At 31.2% G+C, this 21,584-nt stretch overlaps 1 non-coding gene across 1 annotated transcript; it reads left to right on the top strand.

Annotated features, from left to right (window-relative positions):
• The first annotated feature begins 5,804 nt into the window (after positions 1-5,804).
• On the top strand, positions 5,805-5,877 carry TRNAA-AGC (transfer RNA alanine (anticodon AGC)). Its single transcript has one exon. It is a non-coding gene; the product is annotated as a tRNA-Ala (tRNA).
• Positions 5,878-21,584: the final 15,707 nt, after the last annotated feature.

The raw sequence follows: 21,584 nt of genomic DNA, 5'->3' as shown, positions 1-21,584 counted from the left end.
AATATGACTGTCTCTAAAAATAAATCCTATCCGTATACATATTTGCCAATGCGATAAACAGTGCAAGCTATAACGATAAACACCCATCGACGTATTGAGTCAAGCAGTACCACATGTTAAAAGATAATAAAGAATGTGCTCTTTTTTCGTATTCGAATTTTTAAACACCAATAACCATTTAACACGTGTTCACTGTTCACAAATCCCCTTCAAACTCCAAAGCAGGGAACTCGGATGCTTCGTGCATGGAAAAGACAAGAAAAAAGAAATATTGTTGAAATAATAAGTGATGGTATTTTCTGGGAATTTGTGATATTCAATATTTTTATGTCATTATATCGTTCGTGTTAATAATAACAATATGTAATGCCAATATTATAACATTTGAATAGAGCTGTTTTGTGTTATTTCAATTTCAGTACATAGAGCTATAATAAATAATAATAATATTTTTATGATTTGTGTAACCCCGTTTTTGTGAAAAATCACCTTAAAGGCGCTGTAAAAAATAGAACCTTGAAAATAATGATTTGGCAAACTCATTCAGTGGTCATGTTTTTAAAATTACTGCTACAAACAACGATATTTCCTAGTTCAACGGCGCTTGGCACCGGTAGAAAACCCCATGGGCACATACTTGCATCAACTGTAAAGCGCCCCTGAGGTGATATCACACAAAAGCGGCGCTATACAAATTGTCCAATAATTAAATATTATCAGCTCCTTGGCCCCTTGGCTCCTTGGCAAGTCGGCGCCTGGAGCGGACTGTTCCAATTGCGCTTGCACAAAACCGGCCCTGACTATTTCTATATCTCGTAATTATTATTACATTATCAGATTCTACAGTGTACCTAGTAACATACTACTATATTTTGAATGTGGGAACCTAGTTTGAGATACCTTAACCCGCATCATTATACTTTATCCCGCATTAGCACCATTTTGAATCTTCGACAGTTAAACGGTCCCATCAGCGTTGCCAAATTTTTATCATGTGAACTAAAAAAATATGATTATAATAATTAAAATAAAATAATTATGTTTTTAATACCACTTTATTGTTCATATTTTAATATATAAAACCGATATGAAAATAAATATTAAAAAAATACGGATTAGGGAGCAAAAAAATTGGATGATATTAAGTTAATGGCTGTCCTAAAATGGGAAATTCTTCATAATTGGACAGTTAATGTATTATATTTCAAGTGGAATATATTTTCGGTAATAAATAAAAATGACAAAGCAAACTACGCTTTTTTATTATTTAAACCTAAACATTCAACTTGCTTTTATAATCGTTGTTTAAGGGCAAACTTAAAAGAAGACATAATCGTATCTTTCAAAGATAACGCTAATTTAATTATATTACGAAAAACACTTTTTTCAAGTGATGCTGGTGAATTATTTGTTTGCGACCCTACATACACAATATGAATATAGATAAATTGTTTTGTCCGAATACAAACTCAACTCATTCAAAAGAGACATACAAATACAATATTGGCTTGAATCACCGGTAAAATATAGTATTTATATGCCTTTCTTTAAAGAACTGAGTTTTTATACTGACAAATCTATTTATTCATATTCCGTTTGTACACACGCAAACAAACAATTCATCATAATGTTTGTATTGAGAACTTATTACATTATTTCATCATATTGAATTCTTATAAATATGGGCGCAATTATCAAGTAACAGTCTCGACACATCGCCTTTGACATTATTTTTCACACAAACGGCGCTACACAAAAATACAAATCATCCGTATATTATTGATTTCAGTGATCACCTACCTAGGCGTCTATTGGTATTGACAAAGTGCATAAAAAAAAAATTACTCGCGCCAGGCGCCGTTTGGCTCAAGTTTGGGTGGAGCCTATTTATTGGTGAAACTCAGGATGTTCATAAGGGCATTGGTTCAATGGCTAAAGGTAAAGATGTTCCCATAAAATGTTATATTTACTTTCTTGTAAATATTTTATACGTGTTTATATCAGGCATACTCTACTGCACTGTATATGAGTATATTCTATAAACTACGTAAATTTATATATTATGTAAAAGCGTTTTAAACGGACGCAAATAAAAAAATGTATAAATAATCTACCCATTCACAAAAATAACTGCATAAAAATAATGACACTCTTCATACAATCCAATAAAAAAGGCACATAACAAAATGGTTTGGGATTTGGAGACGTTGTAAATGTCAACATCCAAAATAATATAAAATACATTCTCGGCAGTCACATTATTTGTATAAATATCAGTAACGGCATTCAACTGAGATAAGATAAGAGAACATTATGGTGAACTCAAATAATATTATTTTGTCATACATTCTGATATTACAGAAATTTTACAAGGTTAAATTTAATGTTAAATTACTTGAATAACAATGACCAGCAGATATTTGTTTTTATGTTAAAATTTATTTTTATTCCCTTTCGTAGAGGGAATGCATAGATTCACGATGAAAAAAATGTTCCTAACAGAAATCAAAGCATGAAATCAGTCTACACAGTCGCCTGTCATTGCACCATTCTAACATACCAAATTGAAACAGGAATTGTCTGATAGAGGTGGTTTTCCTAGAAGGTAAATATTTATCCAATTAAATTAAGTAATGATTTAATGAATAACGTATAATATTATGTTCTCTGGCCACGGATTTACGAAACACAATCCTATTTATGAAACATCACACTCAGAACTTTAATATACTTGTAATATTGTGTGAAATATAATCGCGAGATAAAACAGATGTTTGAAATTGACCGTTTATGACGAATTTTTCGAACTCGCAGCGAACAGCGTAAAAAAGAATGTCACCATGTTTTATAATCTTTTCTAAAAGTTGGCAGGCACTTAGAAAAAATATCGGAGAAGTAACTTATACTATATTTAAATAATGGTTCTGTAAAGCGCGTTTCACAAACACTTATTTTAAAAAATTGCAATTTTTACTGTAATATTTATTTATTTATTTATTGGATGATTTTTATAGCGCCGCTTTTGCGAAATATCACCTCAGGGGCGCTAATATAATCCAACTAATCCCGCAAAAATGTATTTGAATAGAACCATTATTTATTTTTCACCGAAATGATTAAGATTAATCGTCTCCATTATAAAAACGAATGTTTGTTCTTTGGCTTCGTTGCGGGATTCAATTCATTTAACCTATGTTACCGATAATCTCATTTTAAGTTATTCCGCGCTTTAGCAACACTACTCGGATTTGTCCCCCTCATCATTATTATTCTTGGCAACCGATGAAGTTCAGTGAATTTAGAGTTTTTTTAAATTCAATATTGCATATTCACTTACCTTCTTATCAATCAAACACATTTTCTCTGATTCTTTCATGAATATAAGTACAGAATGTACATTGTACATTCTGATGGGTAGGTATAATAGCAAATAAAGCATTATTGTGTATAAAAAACCTGACACTACTCTTCATTTTGATTGAAAACTTGCAAAAATGAAGAACTTGAGATAAGATCCAAAACAATTATAAAAATGTATTTAGGACCGAACAATAAAAACTTTAATTTTATTTTCATGATGAATAATGACGCAATGACACAGACATCTGCCATCGACGTTAGAATAAAACATGATTATAATTTGTGTTTCTGCCAGTTTAGACACAATTTGATGTGCAAAACTTTAGAAAACAATCAAATACTTAGGTTTAATATCTTTAAACGACGTAAGATATTTTGAATTTTTATTGTAAAAAATAAAAACAATCTGAAGAGGAACAATGGCTTTGAGTTGAAATCTTATTCAGTAAAGTTATTGAGTCTACAGCGTGGATTGGTCGATGGTTTACGGTAGTTTCACCAAAGTTTTACCAATGTTTTTCCAATACCTTTGAAACTTGTTCTTTGATAAATATTATTTGTTTATTTGATTATTTGGCATGATATGGTTTTTCTGTTTATTCAATTCAAAATCGAGCCGAGAGATCAGGTTTCGCAAAGCATTTTTATTAATGAATCTATAATGTAATCACCAAAATGTTATGGATAGCCGTCACTTGCAATATGAAATTCCTCAATTCAATTTCATCCAACGCCTATAAACGAAAAAGGGCAATAAACACCTACAAAGTGTTCTCAAAATACCGACAAAATACATATAATATTGCGTAAAATCCGATCTTTGCGTCGATTTGAAGTATTCGAGTACCTATTTGGAATATCCAATAATGTTTTGTCTGCAAAACGGGGTTAGTTTAACCGCGTTAAATGAAATACCTTTTAGGGTAGTTTGATGGTTAGGAATTTGTGCAATTAGTTTGTTGTATTATGGCTGTGGTGAGGCATCCCTTTGCCTAACAAACGTTTTAAGCAGATTGAAATTAGTGATTTCGATAATCCATTATGGAAATAACACAGAGGGTTATAGGGGTAGATTTGTGTGGAATTAATATACCAAAACTATCCATGTTTCCAATAAATTAATTTCCAATAACTATTACATAAGAAATACCCGTGTAATAATGTAATATTGTGTGAATTTAACACAGAAAAATGAAATAATTTTAATTCGAACAACATTGCAACCATTATCTTTCGGATGTAACTAACAGAAATAATTGATGCTACGAAAAATAAGTTATCAGCGGCACGTCCGTACACTTCTTTAATATTATATTTTATACTATTCACAAAAACTTATTCCAACAATTGTGTTTATGTGTCACATACTAAAAAGAAATTCACTTACAGCATTATTGCGTAACAAAAATAAAATGTTGTTGATTTTCGAATGAAAGTTTAACCATCGCTGATCTAGTTAAATAATTTTCTCTAGCTACCTACCTAAAATTATATATTTTTTTTATAAAGGTGAATAGATTTATATTAAATGATAATAATTCTAAGATCTTTGGTGTTTTTTCATCAAATTGAGCTAATATAGAAAAAAAAGCAGGAGAAATTGTGATTTTTCGGAGTGAAATAAGTGGTAAAATCTCTTATTTTAATTAAGTGGGTAGCCGTTCACTAATGCCCCTTATCCGATTTTTAACAGTCACCCGACAGCCATTAATGATTTACGTACATATTCGAACAGGCGCAATCGTTTTGTTGGAAAAGCGTACGTTTCAAAAACGAAAACCCGTAGATTTGAAAATGCTGAAATATGGCTGTCGTTTCCGACGTAAACGAATGAACACGATATATTTCCAACTAAATGTTTTTCCTTTGCTTTCATTTTACACAACAAACCAACTTTAAAAACCTAATGAAACCTAAAAATTCCAATATGGGAATTTTTAAGCTTCACCATAAATTTAAATACTGGGGATTGAGAAATAATATAGCGAGATAATTACTACAACTACATAGTCTCCGAAATTAGCGTTTTTGAGTTAGAAACAAAACTGTTTATTTCATCGTCCATGTATGCAACAAACACATTAGTTTATGTTTTGCCATATTATAAATTACATAGAAGAAATAAGTAATTCGAAATATTAATTTCAGAATAAAATAAAATTTAAATATATATTTTTTTTCTTCATTACAAAACTTAGTTACAGAGAAAAATGATTTTTTTGTTATACAATTATGTACATTTCTAAAAGAATAATATGAACTACACCTGTCAATTTGTCTGTCCTGGAACGGGAAACTTTCCTAGTTGTACAGGCAAAGCTCCGTAATTTGTACTTTATTTTGTATATCTCTATCTTTATAAATAAATAAATAAAGATTTAGCCATTCTCTCCGCAAAATGCTTCAAAAGTATTAATACTGGTAATTTGTGCAAAGCTGCATCTGGGGGCGTAGCTCAGATGGTAGAGCGCTCGCTTAGCATGTGAGAGGTACCGGGATCGATACCCGGCGCCTCCAAATATTTCTTTTAGTTTTTTTTTTATTATTTTTTTAATTTTGAACTAAATGTACCTTTTTTATTAATTTTATTTTATTATATTAACTTTTGGAAGTCTTTTCACGAAATATTTTAACTGTCCCTCTATCGTCAAATTATTCAATCAAATCTATCTTTTAAAGTATTTTGTTTTAAAAACGTGTGTACAATGATTATAGTAATTATTAGTATTACAAAGTCGATTAGGGTGGGCTACCATTAAAATTGTGCCCTAATGGTTTTGCTAATACGGAACGCGTGGCATGCACGCCATTGCACGCGCCACGCGTTCCGATTGGTTACCAAAGCGTGACGTGATTACTGCGAAGGAATTCAATAAGCTTGTAACTATCAAAATAAGTATTATTGTTTTACCAATATTTAGTGCACATACAATTAATTACTGCTGTTTTTGGAAAACCATGTGTTAAATTTATTCGAAAAAACGTTTTCTTAATTATTAAACTTTAGCCTATATGTTATTAATTTTTTATTTTATTTATATTTTGTAACATTTTCTTAAGTCTAAATGAGAATCTTAATATTGATTGTTCACGTATTTGTTCATTGAACTGATCTCCATATCTTAGAGATTAGAGCAGAGGTTCCCAAACTGTTTTGCCCCGTAGAACACTTGCCAATTTTTTTCGGTATTACCACTGAGCTACGTCGGCTCATTTCCAACACTCCAAATAATTCAATATGTACTAGTACTACAATAAAAAATTACTGCTTATTATATTTTTTCACCTGTAGAAAACCAACTTTATTTTGTAGGAAATGCTTTGTAAGTTCTAAATTTTCGACTAGATGGCGTCGAGAAATATTATATCTACATTTGTTGGTGAAATATTTTAAATTAACTACTGTTTATAAGACAAGTTTTTTATGCATAACAAATTATTATAAGCAATAAGTAGTGGCCTGAAATATCCATACAAATTGAAAATATCTCCCGAGTAAAAATAAATGCCGCCGACGGGAATTGAACCGGCGCCCGCGCCGGCGCCTTCGGAAATCGATTGTTCCGAAAACGGGAAGAGAGCAAGAGAATTGGAAATTTATTTATGCATTCTCGATAAAACACAATTTAGAATGTTTTGATGTATCTTTTCTAAAATTTTAAATATTCAAATATTTTTCTCACCCGAGAATACCCGCCCTCGGCGTAATTAAAATTCTTGATGTTCTGTTGAAATTTTACCATTTTCAGATCGTTTGTATAAAAACTTTCGCGTTTTAAAAGTAATTATGCTAAATAAATCTAACGCCGGCATACTTTTATGTTTCAAAGGTTATTAAAAACATTAATGTATATAGGTTAAGCATTTATTTATTCGCCTTAGAACTCTTTACAAATAGCAGCGAATTGAAACATTTATAATGCGAGTAGTTGCTACAAGAATTTTCAACCCGTGTTTTCAACACTTTTTTCTAAATTTTTGTTTTTATTGAAGAATAAATTAAAAATATTTTAAAAAAAGAACAACATGGCGTCATGTCTTAATTTTACTGTATGCGGCAAGTTCCAGTGGTTGATTCTCACAGTATAGTCCAGGTGAAAAACCACCATTCAGATGTGAATAGCCAGGCACTATCCAACCCATCTCCTTCCCTTCCACACTACATCCAATCTCACAACATATCCCAATTGGGGATGTCATACAAATAGATTACATACTCCAGATAATTGGGAGCATTTGGAACTGTAACCATTGTGTGGTATTCACATTTAAAACAATTTAAATTGACACTGTGTGCTGAAAATATTTCCGTTGACCTAGAAATTCCAGTTGTAAATTTATTTATTTATTTAAACGCCATAAAATGGCCAGTACAATATAATGATACACCCACAGACATAGGAATTAATAGACGAGAAGATAATGGCGAGGGGTAAAATCAACTGTTGAAGAACGAAGGGGGTTAAGCTGACTGTGATTCGTCAATAAATCAATCTGACAGTAAATAGGCATCTCGCATTATAATATCACCATTTAGTTCTTAAAAGTAAAATCTGCTTTTGAATGAATAGACATTTTTACATGGGAGCGCAAATTACTCGCCACGTTATGAACTAATTTGCGAAGTCCAAATTCGGCAAAGTAAATTTCTTCTGTTTGCAGAGTCGTAGTTAGTTTCAGAGTATTTAGTTAAGACACTTTTACAAATGTTTCATAATTTACTTACCTCAGTAAACAACGATGAGCACACTTGAGAATCGCTACATTGTGATGTGATAGTATATGTTTCTAAAACTGATCCATATAATACGGTGTGAATAAGCTTAAAATAAAGTAAAATAATGCTTACTTATGGAATGTAATACGACAATTGGGTTTATTCTCTTTTTCACATCTATTTTTACAAGTTTTCATATCACAAGTCAACATTTTGCCGTGTTATTTCGTAAAATGAACCGATGATGCCTCGACCATAGTTCGCACAAGAATGATGACGTCACGTTTTCAAATTTCACTTGAGGCCATACGCGAGCACAGCCGGCTCCAATGGAACCGGTATGGGGAGTGGGGATAATACACTTTTAATCACTTAGGGCAGGTCTACTAATATTCATATGTCTATGGATACACCGGATTATAACCATACAGCGGTACATAGGAGAATATTAGTAATAAATTACGTGACAAGTAATGTGTACACAAAACTATTATTGCAAGTGATACAGTTGTTAATAGAAGTGCATTGAGACAATACATAATTTAACTACTTTATAAATAACTGATTTCCATTCAGTCCTAATGATCATAAGTTCATTTACGTATTATTTCGCGAAAGTTTTATCTTCACCACGATAAAATAAATAGACAAATTCTTTTTTTAAATGGTGGAAATATTTTAAAATACAACTTGTAGATTTATGCGACAAATTCTAAAATAGTTTTCGAGTCAAGACACAGTGCAGTTTCTAAACTTTAAAGTTCAAAATTTCTAAATGCAATTTCCAAACTAACTCGGGATCCACGAGGAGTAGAAATTCCAACATTTTAGAAGGAATTTCGGTAGGCGAGTGAAAAGTCGACAACTCGAGAATAATTCCCAAACTCTATTTTCTAGGTTGGGATTTTAGCGACGTTTTTACCGGAGTTATTAATTCCAGAGAAAGATGGCGTCTAGTGCAGACAGAATAATTGTTTAATAGAATAAAAAAATGGTTTCAAATTAGCAACCTCATTAACTTTTTTAGATTAGGTAAGTTCTTCCCTACCGGAATTCGCTACTTCTTCGCTACCGTAATATTTTATAATATTCAAATGAGTGGAGCTAAATGACAGGTTCTACGAAATTATTTATATTAAATTATATAAACGACATGAAAAGAGAAGTGAAAATTTTCTTTCCAATTCCCTACACAAAAGAAAGGTGTTTTCTAAATATCGAATTCTTTCAAAATAATAGACGTGTCGTCTCAAAATGTTTCCATCTGTTTTTTTGTTAACATTTTCATGTTTCATAATAAAATTTTATTATTTAGAAATATTACTGTTTACTTCAATTACAAACATCGCAAATATATTTTTATTTAGATTCTAAAATGGTATTAGTATGGGTAAGACAACCTAAAGAATAATATACAGCACATTTTAAATACCTCTGAAGTATTCCGAAATTCCACGGAATTTCGCCGTGTAACTAACTTGAAGATAAAAAAAATTAAAGCCCGGAGGGTTAAGTAAGCAAAAATAAATTGAAGCTGTAGAAAATGACAAGAAATAGCGTACCAAACTTTAACTAAGCATAATTACGAGATCATCCATCAACTGTTCATAATGTTTATTATGAATTTATAAATAAATAATGATGTAAAATAGCGGGCATTGACATCTATCGGTGAATAGATAAAGCCCCGCGCCTTCCACCAGTGACAATAGATGGCAGTAAACGTTATTTATGAGCAATATTGTCAGCGCTGAGTTACTATCGGAGTTATTACTATGCACGGGAATTTCGAGCTTCAAGCGACGCGATATCGAACTCGAAGGGAAGTGATCGAACGAATGGAAATAACATAATAGGATGGGATATTGGGCCATTTAATATACTGAAATTCAAACAAATACTAAGTTCTGTAACTTCAATGAATTTAAACTATTTTTTAAGAGTGTTTGATTAACGGGAATTGTTTAGATACTTACTAATGGGTCACTAAAATAAAACAATTACGTAGGTACGCGATTAGTAAAAAATGAACACGAATTGATAGTCACCATAGCGCAAATTTACTTGTAAACAATCACGATAGCTTTAATTTTAAACTAGAACACGACTTATTAGAATTTTAGGTTTGGTAGGTACTATGAACAATGGTTTTTTTTTACGAACTACGAATACCGTTAAAAATCTGTGGAAGATTTATTTTTCTAATGTGTAATTTTAATATTTTCATTTATTATAGATTTTAAAAACAATCTAAAACTGCACATTCCGAAACGGTTCCAACTGGCTACAATGTCATTATCACTTAGAAAACGCCAATGTCTGATAAGACGGCTGTCACCAACGTAACTCGGTGTGACGTCAACGCCGCCGAAATTACGTACAAAAACTAACATGTCGTTTTGGCGGCAAATAGAAAATGGCACATTTTAAATCGTTGTAGAAAATTTATTCGTCAACGTAAACGTAATATTAAAATACCTTCATTATCGTATAATAAAATCGACAAAATTCCTTGTAATAATAATAATTTCTTTGGAGTATCAATGGCTCATATAATTTCTAAATAGTATAAAACAAAGACGCCAACCGCGTCTGTCTGCTTGTGCGCTTAATTCTTCTAAACTACGAAACGGATTTTGATAGGGTTTTCACTGTCATTTAGAGAATTTCTTCCGGAAGGTTTGTATATATAATACATACATATTATATTTAAAGAAACAGAAAAATCGATGTTTTGTAATTAAGTCGTAAAAAAATATTTTCGGGCCCTTACATTGCTAACGCTGGCTAAACCTTATAAGATACATCAAAATAAAGCAATACGGAATTGTATGGCTTATTATTGCCTATTATTAGGTCACACGAATGTTTTACTAATACTTCTAATATTAATCTGCTTTATCGCTTATCTAATATGATAAATAGTTCCAATTTTTAAATAGAAAATTTTGAAATTTGAAATTGAATAATTTTTAATTGCTGCCGAAGAATGAGAACACAATTAACAATAATTATTCTAAACATGAGGACACGATTCGAATCCTCCACTTCAAAACCGGAGACATTAATGATGATAATACAATTATGAAGTTCCCAGAAATATTAAAGAGCTGAAACTGATTGAACTTGACGTGGTAAAAGTGCTTTCAAGATCAGTTAAAACTTCAATCAATATGGGGAAATTTACTCTGCCTCTTTCGCAGTGAGAGGGGAACGCCCAGAGATTAAATTTACATAACATTTATTATAAAAGGATCACGGTAAATAAAAATTAAAATATTATTTGGGTAAAACGATGAAATTACGTACCTTGCTTACATATCTAAAAAATCATTTAGAACAGAAAACTCTACAAAATTACAATAGGATTTTTTACGTTATAGGGCAGACAAAATATAACTCGGGCATTTTACATTTCGCATGTCTTTAAATTTGTTTGTGTGTTCTGTTTGTGTCCGGTCAATCGTTTCAAGATGGTAGCCGTGCACAGTGAAAAATGAGTATTGCTAATTTATTAAGAATCTCTTCAAACTATTGGTAATCCGGTTAAAAACGCATTGCAGGCCATTTCCTGATCCCGATAAACTTTTAGTAAATTCCTAATATACCGGAACACGTATTCATACACCTGAATTTGCTTTGATAATATATATCGCAAAACTTGTTCATGCACCTGCATTTTCCTTCATAATATATATCGGTACACTTGTTCATGCATCTGCATTTGCCTTGATAATATATAATGACAAAACGCGGCAATCTTAGTATCGGCATTCCTATTTTACTAAAATTTTATCAGGAAACCTATCAAATCATTCATTAAGGGACTGCAATCCCGTTTTTAACCGACTTACGATTAATTTAAAGAGATTCTTAATAAAATAGCAATACTCATTTTCTCCTTATATTTGACAGCACCTTTTCATTCCACCAAAGCGCACGAAGGTTGCGACTGCTGAGAAGCCGAAGTTATCAACGTTACGAAATACCCTATAAGTTTAATAATAAGTACGTTCAACTCCAGCGAAATAGTGGCAATATCAACAATTCTGGCCGCTAGAGGCGCTAGTGTAGACTATTGTCTTTCACATTCCCTTCAATGGTGGCAAATTGAATGTATTTTGTATTATTTTGAACAATATTGAATTTAATATATAAAAAATGTTCCAAAGAGTAGGTTGTGAGTGTGCAGTTAACGGATGTAATAATTACAAACAACAAATCACTCAAAGTAGTTTTTCAGATGCTAAAAAACTTTGATAGGTTCGTTGGTGAAATAAAATATGAATTAGTTAAATCCTAGCAAATAAAATGTTATTGATTACGTTAAAAGTGGATTTTACCAAGCTGTGTTAGTTGAGTTCCATGTAGCATTCTGTGTTCACGTTAAAGTTATAAATCTGTGTTATTCCATGTAGCATTCTGTGTTCATGTTGAAGTTATAAATCTGTGTTATTTGAGTTCCATGTAGCATTCTGTGTTCATGTTGAAGTTATAAATATGTATAAGTTGAGTTCCATGTAGCATTCTGTGTTCATGTTGAAGTTATAAATATGTGTTAGTTGAGTTCCATGTAGCATTCTGTGTTCATGTTGAAGTTATAAATCTGTGTTAGTTGAGTTCCATGTAGCATTCTGTGTTCATGTTGACGTTATAAATCTGTGTTAGTTGAGTTCCATGTAGCATTCTGTGTTCACGTTGAAGTTATAAACCTGTGTTATTCCATTTAGCATTCCGTGTTCTTGTTGAAGTTATAAATCTGTGTTATTTGAGTTCCATGTAGCATACTGTGTTCATGTTGAAGTTATGAATCATTGTCAATGTTTATGTTACACAACTCATACCTTTTTCCTTCCTAGAACTTAAAAATACCCTTCACGCAGCACTCCAAAGATGACATAGGTCCTGATGGAAATAATTTTCCTCAGGGTCTCCTGTGTGGGGTTAATGTAAAAATATATACTTTAAAGAAAAACATGGCGCAAAACTCGTACCGTTAGGAGGCGCTAGTATAGCTTGTTGCCATCTGAATGTATGAGAAATGTCTTTTACGTCACAGAATTACTACTATCTACTTTGTAAGCATTTCAAAAAACTTTCTAAGCGAGTACGTGTTTTAGTTAAATAGTTAGGTACTGAAGTTTACAAATTTTAAAACGAGATTTAATGCGAAATTCTCCCTCTCTGTTCATCCCCCCCACCTTGGTTATAAAACCCGCCCAGCCCCCCCCAATTAAAGTCAGGAAGAGACGGAAATTTATAGAAAGTTCACGATAATAAAGCAGGGCCGGCGGGTCGTCTGAGCGGAGAGCGAGGGTACAGTCACCGCCGCTGGAGGCACAGGAAAATTATATTCATAGCCCTGGAGACGGATAAACTGTCGTATCGTTACAATTATTATTATATCTGTAGAATGAACTAGACCAGAACGTGTAGATTGTATATCCTAGTGTTGAACGGTTTCTTAGATTGAGTTCAGTTCTACACTGCAAATTCTTATAAATTGATTTATTTAGAACTAGCTGACGTCTACCCGGCGTCTCTAGGGATTATCCTTGGGAGATAGACATATAACAATCCGTACTTTTCTGTAGGCCTTTATAAAATATACAATTCCGTAGTACATTATTTTGATGTATCTCATAAGGTTTAGCCAGCGTTAGCAATGTAAGCGCCCGAAAATATTATTTTTACAACTTGATTACAAAATATTGATTTTTCTCTACTTTTTATAGATATAATATGCATGTTTTATATGTATAAACCTTTCAGAAAAAAATTTCTAAATGATAGTGAAAAACTTATCAATATCCGTGGCGTAGTTTAGAAGAACTAAGCGCACAAACAGACAGACGAGAAAAGTGACTTAATTTTATACTATTTAGAGATTAGCTTACGTACACCCTGGGTTGCTCGGGGTTATTAATGGTTTGAAATAAGGTTTTGAGTTTGTGAATTTTAATCTCCTGATGGGTGAATTTTTAAGACGGAAATACTATTACACTTGAAAAAGTTCACTTCATTTGTTAGAAATAATGCGTTAGTCTTCGCCCGGAGCTTTTATACCATTCACTACTGTAAAACATATTGTTACTATAAAAAATTGCATTATATCACTGCATTTTAGTGCCGAGGAAATTCGTTAAGTTTTCCTCGCGCGCCCCTAACTTTTTCTACCATTCAAATCAATCTCTAAACACTCATGGCACTAATAAGAACAGTATTTGAAAGTTTCAGCGAAATCGGTCTAGTAGTTTCGAGTATATATGGCAAAGTAAACATTATTTTAATCTATATACAGGGTTTTCCAATACGAGGTGTTATTTTGATATTCAATAGTAAAAGATCAATGGTTTCGTTGCTTGTGTGGCACGTAGCGCCGTCTTGTTGAAAGTAAACGTTGTCCAGATCAATACCATCCAATTCCGGCCATAAAAAAATCATTAATAATCTCTCGATAGCGATCCATTCACCGTAACTGTTGCTCCAGCCTCATTTTCGAAAAAGTAAGGTCCAATGACTCCGCCGGAAAATAAACCGCACCAAAAAGTCACACGTTGAGGATAAAGAGGCTTTTCAACAATAACTCTTGGGTTTTCAGAGTCCCAGATGCGACAATTTTGCTTGTTGACGAAGCCACCGAGGTGGAAATGGGTCTCATCACTCAAAATGATTTGCGTTTGATTCACTCAAGTGAATTTTAATAATTTTAATGCGTTGTTGAAGCGTGTATCGTTCCATTTTTATTATTGGCGTAGTTTCTACTTGTCAAATGTTAAAAAATGACAGCTTCAAAAGAGACATCTACCGAAATAACGGGCTATTCAAAATAACACCTCTTATTGGAAAACCCTGTATATGTTTCGGATAACGACACGAGTGCAATTTATATACATGATAGTTATTGACAGTCATAGTACAATATAGAAAGAAGAAGTAAAAGAAAAATTAAAAGATTATATAAGTAAACAAAATAAAAGAACAAATAATATATATTGATATTTATACATATTGCACAATGCACACTACCTTCAAATCGTAAGGAAGGTCACTTTCTACATTAGATTTAGGAAAACATTTTGTAAAGCCTGGGCAACGCCGGGGATTTCAGCAAGTTATTAATAAATGACAAGCTTACGTGCGAAAAGCCAACACCATGACAACATGGAGACAGCATCCAGCCTAATGAAATATCTTAAAATTAAATTAGAATTTGTCAAACAAGCCACCATGAAATAACCGCTTAATCAATTGCATCACAATTTTAATCAGGTACGCCACAATCAAATCAAGAAGCAGGCACTGGCTTCTCCCTCGGTCTCTGCTTTCCCGTCAGTATGGCACGGTGTCTGAAAGTAGAAAGATACGAAACGAGTACTAATGGAGGTTTACACAATTTTTTTTCGTACGGATTCCCAAGATCAAAAAAACGCATCGGGCCGCTCGCAAGCACGTGACATAGCTCGAAGTCCAGTTGTAATCCGAAAAGAAGATCTCTTTAATTTTTCATTAGGTGTATAATATCTTTGGTAACTAAGTTTTTTATTTATTTTTTAATTTTTTATTGGAGATAAAATAAAACAACATTTTTCACTTATTTAACTAGAAATAACAAATACATTACACATAAATATATAACACAACGATATTATTCACTTTCATTGTTTTGTTGATTGAGCATAAAACTAAACAATTTTTTTTTAAATGTACCTACACTTTTTTCATTTTTAATTTCGTCTGGGAGGAAATTATATATGTTGCTCCCCTCGTAACCAATGGATTGCTTGCCATAATGAGTATGTATGGTGTTTAAATGTATTTTATCGTGTTGCCGTGTAAAGTGTGTGTGTACTTGGGACGTTTTAATGAGTTCTGTATTTGTATGTATGGGTTTATTATTTATTTTGTAAATAAGGAGACATGTATTATATTCATATAATTTTCTTAATTTTAATAGTTTTGTTTCCATGTATAATTTTTTTTGATGTTCTAGATTTGAAATGAAATATCTTTTTGATTACTTTGTTTTGTGTTACCTGTAGTTCATTTATATATGTTTCACATGCATTTCCTCAGATTTCAATCAAGTAGTTTAAATGTGAGTGTACGAGGCTATAATAAAGACCTTTTTAAATTTTATTTGGAGTCGAATTAATTTCGATATAATATATTTTTATAGCAGCAACTGTATGATGTACAGCAGTGAAAGGTAGAACAAGTCTGGGACGCCCGAGGAAAACAAGGCGCGATCAAGTAAAACAAATGCTTTTTCAATTTTTAACAATAATATTATGTATTTCCACCTTAACGACGCCCAGTTTTCAGGAACACAGAAAAGCTTCATAACCTCAAAACTTTACTACAAACCATTCATAATCCCGAGCAACACCGGGTATTAAAAAAAAAATTTGGTATATCTTTCCACGATACATATAGATTATTTTTTTTTTCGGTTTGACTGAGGATTAAACCTTCCTCCCCAGGGACTGGAGTCAACCGCTCTAACAACTGAGCCAAATCCCAACTTGGTAGGACCGTTATTTATTTCGTATATCAACTGCTGTAATGTCAGAGAAATGCGTACATGATCGCGTGTGTATGCTTGATCGCCACCAAATTGATAGAATGCATTGTCATCGACAACGAGCTTGTCTGCCGAGTTTCAGCTCGATCGGATGAGGGTTAATTTCCACTTCATTCATACATTCATTCAAAAGAGAAATTCAAAAATATCTATCTACACTATTATCAAGATACAGTTAAAAATGTGGCTGCACGACCATTTCCTAATAAAATATTGTTAATTCAAAATATATCTGAACACCTCAACTCGTTCATATAATGGACGAGATGCGATACTATTAATATTTTTAGAACACGTGTTCCGACTTTTTCGTGACATATTCGTGCTTCACTGATGTTATGAAATTTGTCAAATCATCCGTTATGGACCGTTTTTAACAGTAAAAATAAAAATCTGCCCAGAATTTTAATAAAATAACAATATTTCATATCAGTAAGTTTTCTCAGGGTAAAAACTGTATTTGTGGTTAACCAATATCCAAAGAGGCCAAACTAAAATGTATTCATAGAAAATAAACAATATTTAATTAATAAATAAACTGTACTTTCTGTTCGTCCGGTACACTAAATCACCATCAAACTTTTAAGAGGCCAAACTAAAATGGCTTCATAGAAAATATGAATCAGTGCATACCTATTAATTTTATTATACAATGTAAGAAGGGGTTTGACATTAGGTTGGCATTTGGCTAGAGGCCCACAGCGGGTAGGCACCCCAGCCCTGACATTTGCTAAAGGACGAGGCATAAAATCCCATAAAACTAGCTAGCTTAACGGTGTTCTGTCTGACAAATCGGATAGGTATTCGATTCTGCAAACTCGAATATTTGGAAAAGTATATATTCGTAATGAGATCGTCTTCTACAATGTTTAATTTTTTTTAAATGTATCCCATTAATTAGAGAATGCTGAGGACAGAACGTTTAGAATTTTTTTAAATGTATCCCATTAATTAGAGAATGCTGAGGACAGAACGTTTAGAATTTTTTAAATGTATCCCATTAATTAGAGAATGCTGAGGACAGAACGTTTAGAATTTTTTTAAATGTATCCCATTAATTAGAGAATGCTGAGGACAGAACGTTTAGAATTTTTTAAATGTATCCCATTAATTAGAGAATGCTGAGGACAGAACGTTTAGAATTTTTTTTAAACTTATCCCATTAATTAGAGAATGCTGAGGACAGAACGTTTAGAATTTTTTTAAATACCATACTACCAATAGTCAAAACGTTGAACTGTAGCACTGCCATTCGAGTTAAGAATTATTAAGTGTTACGTCACGGGACATAATTGCATATATTTTGCCAACGTTCAATTAGAAAGCGTATAACTTCGTCATTTTTGGAGATATCAAAAAACTAATAAAAATATAATGCCGTTCGTAATAAGGCGATGCACTACGTCGTGTAATATTTTAAATTGAGCCGCTATCAAAAACAACCCTTATGTAGATGGCGATAAGGTTTAAATTCCCGCTTAACACCATCCGCCTGTTTTGATTTATGCAAGAAAAAAACATGGCCAAAAAGTTCCTTTTATTCTATTTTGTGGATGTTCAGGCATAAATATTTTTTTTTTCGATCGTTTTAAAAATAACTTAATTTGCCACATTATACAATAATGCCTATTTATATGACTATTTTATTTTTGATTTATATTTTAATTTTATGTTTAGGTACCTGCCTAGTATTTTTTTTTTCTCTTTGTTTTATCTTATTTCCATTTTTATAATTTTTTACTTTATTTTATTGTTTCCCTGTTTTACTGCATTTCATGTAATATGGTAGACTGGGATTGCACTACCCTCCCAGTCCTGCTGGATTAAAACTTAAATAAATAAAATCATAACCGAAAATGGGTTCGTAAGTAGGAGATTTTGAACTTTAAAGCAGTTTTCATAGGCATTTACATTATTTTTTTCTGGGCTTAAAAAAGACTTATCTAAAAAATACTGGATTATTTCAAAGGCCAAGATGTATTCTACTCGCAGTATTTAATTAAAGCATCTGAAAAATTTCTAGGTGACCAAATTTTCAAACCAAAAACACACGATTTTGCATTACTACGTATGACATCGCCTTAAATATAAATCATTTTCATAAAAAAAGGAGACAACCTCATTCAATACAATTTGTTTGTGATTCATGGCAGGTCTAGTTGCCCAGAAAACACTGATATTAAAATGCTTAACGAGAATAAAAAAAGGATTATTTTGATAATTTTTAAAAATTAGTAGTAACTGCTATAGCTCAGAAGATTAGAAAAGTTAACCCGGTTAGAGGAAGTTATTTTGTACTTTTCGTTTACGAAATACTGGTTAGTATAATAGGATTTTATGACTGTAAATAAATTTAAATTAAAAACATTGGAGTCAATTGAAATAAGTAGATATCACATAAAAGCCACATTATTTTGAATATTTATCGCACATATACAAATAATAATGATAAATTAAGTATGTATTGTGTTTTGTATTTTCTATAAAATTTAATGTAATGTCGAAAGGAGTAATAAAATGGAAAATTAATTAAATTAGATTTTTGAGTACCTAAGCAAAGAGAACATAATAATGTAATTAGAAGTAATGTGTGTAATTAATTATTAAATATACATACCACATATAAGGCATTACAAGTTTTTCCTAAGTTAAATGTAAATTTAACAAACCTAATAATGTTTTGAATAAGATAAATATGTAACGGTTAACATAATATTGCGAAATAATGCACAAAAAATTTCAAAATATGTTGAAATGTTGACCATAAATTAAAATTAAAAATGCAAGCGTGTGTATATTACACTTCCTGTAAGAAATTGCAAGATCCTTCTTAGCGCAATTTCGGGTAAACGTAACAGGAAAAAAACGTATTTTGGAACGTCTAAGATTGAGGTAAATTTAGTAGAAGTGATTGCAAGATTTGCATACGCCTGGAAAGAAAAGTTACGTTAACTTTTGGTTAAGGTTAATGTAATAAAATCACTTTCTTGTTTGTTATGCTAAGGTTAGTAATATTCAAAAACAAACGCATCAAATGCAGCATATCTCACACAAATTAATAAAATAAATCAATTACAAAAATAATAATAATTTAGTTTTATATGAAAATTGCAGTACCTACCTACTCATTTAATATTCGGAAAACGTGTTTTATTTTAATTTAAACAATTTATTTATTTATTAGTGGACCATTTCCAATTACAATTTTAATTAATTACAATATTGCACGAAGTTAATACAAGGACCAACGTTACAATATAGGATAATGCTATATAGGATATGCGCTAAACTAAATCATAAATCTAATGTTGAATATCGTAATCTCAACATATTAAACAAGAAATCTATCGAAATTGTCTATAAAATACGTAACACATTAAACAAGAAATCTATCAAAATTGTCCATAAAATACGTAACACATTAAACAAGAAATCCATCAATATTATCTATAAAATATTAAACAAAAAATCTATCAAAATTGTCTATAAAATATGTAACATATTAAACAAGAAATCAATAAAAAATTGTCTATAAAATATGTAACATATTAAACAAGAAATCTATCAAAATTGTCTATAAAATATGTAACATATTAAACAAGAAATCAATCAAAATTGTCTAAAAAAATGTAACATATCAAACAAGAAATCTATCAAAATTGTCTATTATGCATTATTACAATCCCTATTGCAGTATGGCATTATTGGGTCGGTAGGAACTTTTAAAGATACTTTACAGTCCATAATAACAATTTAAATGATAATTATTAAAACTATCGTTAGGAGACCATACGACTTTCCAACTTTAGAGATATTTCGAGAATTTAAAGTACCAACTATCACAGAATTGTACAAAAAACACAGGTATAAAGAATATTTCATCAATAAAATTAACCCCTTGGATGGCATAAGCAATAGATTCAAAACAAAGGGCCTAATAGCCATCTCAATGCTTAGAACGCTCAGCACCACTATTTATATTTAGGTGTGAAATGAAACAATATAATATTGTCCAAAGACAAAATTAAGTTAACCGAAACTTTGAAATATGAACTCCCTGAAATTGGATAGTGATATATTGTACACTTAATTAACGTTCACTTAATATATACTGTCTAGCATTTAAAAAACTTTGGCTATTGTTATAATACTAATTCTCTAAAATTGTGTATATTGAATTATGTTTGTAGTTAATTTGAATATTGAATTATGTTAATTTGTGTGTTGAATTACGTTTGTGGTTATTTAATACGTCTTTGAATATTGTTTACACATCGCCTTTGGCATTATTTTATTTTTGTAAATACTTATTCCTTCAATAAATTGAGTAGTAGAATAATCAGAAAATTAATTTTTATTTCACATACTGTTGTAATTTGTCTGATGTGACAAAATAGGGCACAAAAACAATAAAGATAATGTCAAGTCAAGGAAGGAAAAAGGTTATTATTTTATTTATATTTTTCCTTATTTTTTTCTGTCTTTGGTATAAATAAATATATATTTTTTAAATTTACAATTAAATATTAGGTAAGTATTAAATAGGAATTAAAGCCATTAGTTTCTTAGAACATACACTGCCAAGTTATAAACTAATGTTTTTGTGCACATATCCTAACATGTATAGAATTTTAAAATTAAAATTAAAATTTTATGTATCAAATGTATAATAATAAATAAAAATGGATTTGACGACTTCTGCCATATCAATACAAAATATTACTTGCGTAATGACTGACAAAAATTATTAAGACTTACACCAAAAAATTCAAGGTCCTGACTTGATGTGATGTAATGTTATAATTGTATGGTAAGTGAGTATGGATATTTGCATAATGATTACGTTGAAGGCCTATAAAACTGCTTTAAAGTTTAAAATCTCCTACTTGCAAACCCATTTTCGGTTATGGTTTTATTGTATTA

Source organism: Hesperophylax consimilis, chromosome 27 (assembly GCF_061612785.1).
Source record: "Hesperophylax consimilis isolate HC1 chromosome 27, BYU_Hcon_1.0, whole genome shotgun sequence".
Lineage (NCBI taxonomy): Eukaryota > Metazoa > Arthropoda > Insecta > Trichoptera > Limnephilidae > Hesperophylax > Hesperophylax consimilis.
Note: the sequence above shows the minus strand (reverse complement) of the source record. Positions and strands in the feature narration are given on the sequence as shown.